We start from the raw sequence: 8,185 nt of genomic DNA on the forward strand, positions 1-8,185 counted from the left end.
CACCCCCTCTCACACCCCAGCCCACTGCCTCAGTCTGGGGCCCCCTCCCGCACTCCCAAACTCCTCATTTCTGGTTCCACCCTGGAGCCCACACCCCCTCCCGCACCCCAACCCCCTGAGCCAGAATGAGTGAGTGAGTGAGGGTGGGGAGAGGGAGAGGGGAAGGAGTGAGTGGGGGGGCCTCGTAGAAAGGGTGAGGCATGGGTGGGGCCTCAGAGGGGCGGGGCAAGGCTGTTCGGTTTTGTGTGAGTAGATATGGCAACCCTATACACCACTGTAAATCCAGTATTGCTAACCCCAAATCAAGCCCCCCAAAGTAATAATGAGATATTTTAAAAAATAACATGAATTTTAGGTTATTATTTGCCTTTTGGGTTTTGAACCTTTATGGTGCAATGGGGTCACATTTTCAAAATTTGTCTCTGCAACCACGAGGGCTAAAATCATTTCCTTTTACAATGAAAGCTAAGATTCCCATCTAATCACATGGCTCCAGGAGCTCGGACTTCAGATAAAACACCAAACTTTCCTAAACTCCCTATACAATCAGGACAGTTAACACCACTGTAATTCTAAAATAATCCCATCCATTTCAGTGGTGCCATTCTGGATTTACAGTGGTCTAAATGAAGGCAGAATTTGGGCCTATAACTTTATAGAGTAAGGGTATGTTTCACTACGAAATTAGGTCGATTTTATAGAAGTCTATTTTTTATAAAAAGTCAATTGTATGTGTCCCCACTAAGCACATTAAGTCTACGGAGTGCATCCACAGTACCGAGGCTAGCATCGACTTTCAGAGCATTGCACTGTGGGTAGCTATCCCACAGTTCCCACAGTCTCTGCCGCCCATTGGAATTCTGAATTGAGCTCCCAATGCCTGATGGGGCAAAAACATTGTTGCGGGTGGTTTTGGTCGTCAGGCCTCCCTCCCTCTGTGAGAGCAATGGCAAACAATCGTTTCTCTCCTTTTTACCTGGATTACCCGTGCAGACAACATACCACGGCAAGCATGGAACCCGCTCAACTCACAGTCACCGTATGTCTCCTGGGTGCTGCTGGCAGACACGGTACTGCATGGCTACACAGCAGCAGCTCCTTGCCTTCACGGCAGCAGATGGTGCAGTACGACAGCTAGCCGTCATCGTCATGATGAGAAGCTTTGAAAACCAATTTCATGACTGGCCAGGCTACGGTGTGAAAGTTCTGTTTGTTTCTCCCTGATGAAAACCTGCCCCCTTGGTTCGCTCTACTTCCCTGTAAGCCAACTGCCCTCCCCTCCCCCCTTTGATCACCGCTTGCAGAGGCAATAAAGTCATTGTTGTTTCAAATTCATGCATTTTTTATTAATTCATCACACAAACAGGGGGATAACTGCCAAGGTAGCCCAGGAGGGGGAGGAGGGAAGCACCGGGTGGGGTGGGGGAGGAGGGAAGGACAAGGCCACACTGCACTTCAAAACTTATTGAATGCCAGCTTTCTGTTGCTTGGGCAGTCCTCTGGGATGGAGTAGAGTTCTGATAGCAAGGATTCCTCTCCCCATACAGCGATCAGATCCAGTACCTCCTGTTCGGTCCATGCTGGACTTCTTTTGCGATTCTGGGACTCCATGGTCACCTCTGCTGATGAGATCTGCATGGTCACCTCTAAGCTCGCCACGCTGTCCAAACAGGAAATGAAATTCAAAAGTTCGCTGGGCTTTTCCTGTCTACCTGGCCAGTGCATCTGAGTTGAGAGTGCTATCCAGAGCGGTCACAATGGAGCACTCTGGGATAGCTCCCAGAGGCCAATACCGTCGAATTGCGTCCACACTACCCCAAATTCGACCCAACAAGTTCGATTTCAGCCCTAATCCTCTCGTCGGGGAGGAGTACAAAAATCGATTTTAAGAGCTCTTTAAGTCGACAGAAATGGCTTCGTCGTGTGGATGGGTGCAGGGTTAAATTGATCTAATGCTGCTAAATTCGACCAGGGCTAAGATTTCTAGAATTAAAGAGATGTGATTTTACAGAGCTCTCTCACGTTTGCTGATGGAGACAAGTACTGCTCAGGAATGATCAGACTGTGGTATACCATCTCCTTTGTTTGTTTTGTATGATCTTATTTTTTAAACTTCTCCAGACACTGATTTGATGCCATCTTCTTGTCTAACAAAAAATGGATTTTGTATTGGCATATGAAACAATGATCTCCTCTGTTTTTTATGATACATTTCCAACCATCTCTAGTTATTCCCTTTTTCTGTTGGACGGGCGTAGGTACTAACATTTCCTAACATTGCAGATCACACACAAAAAGAAAGCAGCTTATCGTGGCTAGAAAGGATATAGGAACTTTTCTGTTATCTCATTAAACTACATCCTCCCGACACTTTTAATAGCACCATTAACTCAAGATAAACACCACAGGGATAATAAAGGATTTACAATGAGTGTGGTTGACCAGCCTTTGGCTACTAGAGAACAAGGGTACAACAGCTGGGACACGTGATTAGAACTGTGCACTGTGGGGCTTTAGGTGGTACTATCATGCTGCAGCCAGGGTCCAGGAGCAGACAAGGTGTTCCACGTAGATTAATTCTCCCTTCAAACTCTTGGGAGGGGCACAGAGAACGCCAACTCTCATGCTTTTATCACATTTACTGCATGGGGCAGAGAGGCTGCTCTAGTAAAGATGGCCACTGTCTCCTCCTTGCTCCCTACACCTATCTTGTTCTTCTTAAAACTGCAGCCAAGAATGCCTGGGGGGTGGACTCTAAAGTTAGGAACCTGTAAAGAGTGAGGAGACAGTGGAGTGTGAGGTGCAGGAGGTAGGAGTGGAGAGCAAGAGGGAGAACTTGATGGGGCATAGGAGGATACTGAGTTGAGATGGAAATGTGGGGTGCAATAAGAAACTGGGGGACAAGGGAATGTGAGGAGAACACTGAGGGGGCAGCAGAAGGAGACTGGAAAGAAACAGCTGATGGGATAGACAAGGTGGGGCGCAGGACGTGGCTAAGGGGGTGCGGGGTACAGGAGGAGACCGAGGGACACATCTCTTAAGGCTGAAGATATAGAAATCTGGAGATTTTATGTAAACAATCTAATACCCTAATTTGCATAATTACTCACTAATCTGGTTTCACTAAGTAAGGATCCTAACAGTGAATTTTGCATGGAGGGGACTTTATCAGGGATTGGACATATGGGGAGCAGCTGGAGACGAGGTGGGGGTTGGCTGCAAGTTACTGATATACTCCAGCCCATCCCACCAGTCGGAAATCTATACAACATTCCTTTGGGGGGCAAAGGACTAATCCTGTTCTCTGACAGGCCCCAACATTCTGTGAATACGTGCACGTATTCTGGGTTGAACTGACTTTGGAACATCAGGAATATGGGTTGGAATATCCTTTGTCATTCCTAATTCTCCAGTTTTTCAGAAGTCTGCGCTTGGGTCTCAGTTTCCTGCCATGTGAGCTGTTGTCTAAGTCTGATGTGCTTTGTAGCTGTGATTAACCCACCTTCTGCCTACTTAGCCATGTTTAAGGGAGTTATTTTGTGAGGAAGGCTGTTGCTATAGTTTAGAATCCAATTCCTGATTTGATCAGCTAAGTCCATAGAAGTGGCTCTCTCAGCAATAGGACAAATGAAGAGAGTTGGAAGGCATGTGTATTTCCTACTCATCACCCATATCCTTTATTCCTGCACTTTATAATGTGATATGCACAATAGTATTTTGGGGGAGAATAGAGAATTGCTTTACAACTATTTTTCCACATTCTGCTGTGTGTGAGCGTTTTGGGGCAAACTTCTTTGGGAGTTGGCGTATTCTGTTTCAATCCTAACAGTAGATTTTGCATAAAGGTGACATCAGAGACTGGACATCACAGGTGCTGACTTTCCAAAGTGCCAGGGAGTGCTTGACCCCCAGGTCTGCCCCTGCCCCGGAGCACCCCTGGAGTCGGCGCCTATGCTGGACATAGGGGAGGAGTTGGACAGTAGGTGATGTTGACTGCACATCGTTATACTTCCAACACATCACTGGGGGGATGGGGGGGCATGGATCAGCATTCACGTCACACTTTCCGTTAGTACCTGGCCCAAGTCGGGGAAGCTAATGATCCAAACAGCGGTCCGAATTCAGTGATAAATCCTGGCCATGTGCCACCTAAGGCACGTTGTGCATATGCTAAGAAGAATCACATCACCCTACCAAGAAATCTATACAATTCTCTTTTTTTGGGAAAAAGGACTAATCAAGTTCTCTATTAAGGCCCAAGCAGTTTACTTGGTGTGTGTATTGTGGGTTGAACTGACGGTGTGGTTTCAATATCATCTGTCATTCCTAAACCCCCAGTGTTTCAAAAGTTTATGGTTCGATCTCGGGATTCTGCTGTGTGAGCTATTGTTTTAGTTTCAGGTGCCTCAGAGTTGGGAACATACCATCTGCCCAATTATCTCATGCTTACGTGTTATTTTATGAGGAAGACCCTTTTTTCAGTTTTGGAATCTGAAGCTCAGTTAAGGATCATAGCAGTTGAGTTAGCATGGAGGTGTCACGGTTAGCAGTACATTTAGAGCAGGGATCGGCAAACTTTGGCACGCAACCTGTCAGGGAAAGCCGCTGGTGGGCCGGAATGGTTTGTTTACCTGCAGCATCTGCAGGTTCAGCCGATCGCAGCTCCCACTGGCCGCGGTTCGCCGTTCCAGACCAATGGGGACTGCAGGAAGCGGTGGCCAGCACATCCCTCGGCCTGCGCTGCTTCCTGCAGTCCCCACTGGCCTGGAACGGCAAACCGCCAGTGGGAGCTGCAATCGGCCAAACCTGCGGACGCTGCAGGTAAACAAACCATCCCAGCCCGCCAGCAGATTTCGCTGATGGGCCGCGCGCCAAAGGTTGGTGATCCCTGATTTAGAGAGTTGGGATTTGTGTGGTGTTTCCTACATATCACCTATTTATCGACAGCGCTGCACTCAACCAGGGGATTTACTCAATGACATGTATGATAAAATGGAGAACTCATGTTTTAGAAGTGGGTGGTCACAGTCTGCTGGATGAGAATTTATTGGGCCCTAACTTGTTTGGCGGTTGGACTATTCTGTTTCATTCCTAATTATCCCATTTTTTCCCACTAGCCCGATACTAGGCCCCAATATGCTGCTCTATATTTTTTATTTGTTTACATTTACCTAGAGTCAGGAGCAAATATTCAGCCTCATTCCTAATTACCCATTTTCAGAAGTCTGCTAATGGACCCTCACATTCTTCTGTGTATTTGTTTGGTTTTTTTAAAATTTGAACCAATTTTTGCTGGGGATGTCTTGTTTCCTTTGTAATTATTCTAATTTTCCAGAAATTAATTTTTATTATATTTTGTGAGGAAAGGAGGCCCTTCCACTTTTGGAATCTTAAACGCTTTGCATTGGGGTGACGCTATCAGGCATTGGATGTAGCAGGAGCATGTCTGACAAGAGCTGGGAAACATGTGGTGCATCCTACACATAATCCTTATCCTACACCGCTCCCTACAAGGGATCCTGCTGGTAAATGTACACTCTCAGAGGTAGTACATATGAATAGAGCTGGGGAAAGAGAGAGTGTTTCCTACTCACCAGCCGTATTTTGTATTCTACCCTATTTCAAATCAAGATAAGGTGCCTTTCTGGGTGATATGCTTTAGTCGGTCACAGGTTATTGAGTTCCGCACAGGAGTAACAAAGTTCTATGGTGAGTGTGTAGCAGAGATGCCATCCTAATGTGCCTCCTCCTGGAGTGGTGATACAGAAGATCTCATAGACTTTAAGGTCAGAAGGGACCATTATGATCATCTGGTCTGACCCCCTGCATGCTGCAGGCCACAAAACCGTCCCTACCCTTTCCTTGACTCTGCTGATGAAGTCCCCAAATCCTGTGTCTTAGTGACTTCAATTGGCAGAGAACCCTCCTGCTAGAGATCCCTGCCCCATGCTGTGGAGGAAGGCGAAAAACCTCCAGGGCCTCAGCCAATCTACCCTGGAGGAAAATTCCTTCCAGACCCCAAATATGGCGATCAGTAAGACCCCGAGCATGTAGGCAAGAGTCTCCAGCCTAACCCTTGTTAGCCATTATACTGTTTGCCTACCATTGCTTGGTATTCCTCAGCTAATATGTTTTACCATTAAACCATTCCCTCCATAAACTTGTCTAACTTAATCTTAAAACCAGACAGGTCCCTCGCCACCACCGTTTCCCTCGGAAGGCCATTCCAATATTTCACCCCTCTGACGGTCAGAAACCTTCGTCTAATTTCAAGCCTAAACTTCCCCACGGCCAGTTTATATCCATTTGTTCTTGTGTCCACATTAGTACTAAGCTGGAATAATTCCTCTCCCTCCCTTGTATTTATCCCTCTGATATATTTAAAGAGAGCAATCATATCCCCCCTCAACCTTCGTTTTGTCAGACTAAACAATCCGAGCTCCTCCAGTCTCCTTTCATACGACAGGTTTTCCATTCCTCTGATCATCCTAGTGGCCCTTCTCTGCACCCGTTCCAATTTAAGTTCATCTTTTTTAAACATGGGAGACCAGAACTGCACACAGTACTCCAAATGAGGTCTCACCAGCGCCTTATACAACGGAAGCCTGATCTGCCTCAGTTTCCCTACATAGTCTTCAGCCCACTTGCACTGGAGAGGTGGCTTAGCCCTCCAGCCAAGTTGCTTCAGAGAATTCAACCCCTTGCAAATTAACTGAGTCCCTCAGTCAAAAACCAACCGAGACACCAGACAAAAAGAATCTTGAGACCAGCCTGGCTCAGCTTTCAACCCCTTTCCTGGCAGGCAGGCCCCCAGCTGCAACAGCCTGTCCTAACACTTAACAGGCTCCTGGACTCCAATGAATCTTGGCCAGGCCCACCCTTCTACACAGGGGCTCTCGCAGGCTGCAATCTTCAGAAAGCTCCTAGACCCAGCCATGTTTCTTGCCTGTCTGCTCTCCTTCCCCATCAGGCCTGAACTAGTGGCCTCCCCTCCTTTTAAGTCCATCTCCCTGGCCTAATGCCCAGAACAGGTGGAGCAGAGCAGAGCTAATCGAGTGCATGTCTGGTGTTTAGCCCTTTCCTGTCTGTTTCAGGCTTTGTCAGAGTATGGTACAGGAGGTCAGGCTTGATGAACTAATAATGGTCCTTTCTGGCCTTAAGATCTCTGAATATCTTCGGTACTGTACCCTACCAAAAGATCTACTCAGTGACGTGGTAAGCTGAGCAGGGGAGTAACTGAGTAATAAAGATGATTAGTTTGGGACCAATGTAATATTCTCTCTGTTTTGGGTTGAACAGACTGTGTGTGTGTGTGTGGGGGTGAATATCCCTCTCTTGTTCCCACTAACCATCTTTCTGCAAGTCTATGATTAAGTCTCAATAAATTTCCTTGTGAGCTTTTATTTTAGCGATTAAGTCTCTTCTTCTGTCTTTGACATAGAAAGCGGACGGTGTTGTGTCATGTCTTACTGCTCACCCTTTGGGGATGACCTCTGCCCTGATCACGTTGGGATGAGATTTTTTCATATGACTGGATCCAATATTCCTTTTAGCCCTTAAAACCAGCTGGATGGACAAATCTGCTATCAGATTTAAGCTATTAGTCTTAGACTCTGACCAGTATTTTCAAAAGTGACTAGCAATTTTGGGTGTATCAGTCGTTGGGTGTTCAATTTGAGTCACTTTGAAGGGGTCTGATTTTTCAGAGGATAGGGGTTCAGTCTTTCTGAACATTAAAACCCTTTGAGGGTACCAAAGGGGGGTGCCAAATACTGAGGCACTCAAAATCACGACTTGCTTTTGAAAGTCTTGGCCTCTTATCAGAGAAGGTGACTCTCACTTATATTGGTTTTAATTCAGTTGAGGTCAGTGGAGTTGCTCCTGACCCACACTGGTGTAAGTCAAGCCTAAGGGTCGAGTTCCTTCAAACAGACAAAAATCCTCTGACCCTCTATTGGTTTGATTTTTATCTTGGGTTTCAATGTGGCACTTATCTCCTTTCTGCGGTAGAAAATTAGAAAATGTTACCTAGCATGGGGATTACATTTCTCTGGCATCCATTTTATTATCAGAGCAACATTTTACAAGAAGGGCTTATTTCTTGTTTGCCTGTACGTGGCTCTGCCATTGTATGGAAAAATGGTCTTGAGGTTAAGGCGTTGGTCTGTGGCTTCGGCGACCACTA

The sequence above is a fragment of the Trachemys scripta genome, chromosome 3 (genome assembly GCF_013100865.1).
Source record: "Trachemys scripta elegans isolate TJP31775 chromosome 3, CAS_Tse_1.0, whole genome shotgun sequence".
NCBI lineage: Eukaryota > Metazoa > Chordata > Testudines > Emydidae > Trachemys > Trachemys scripta.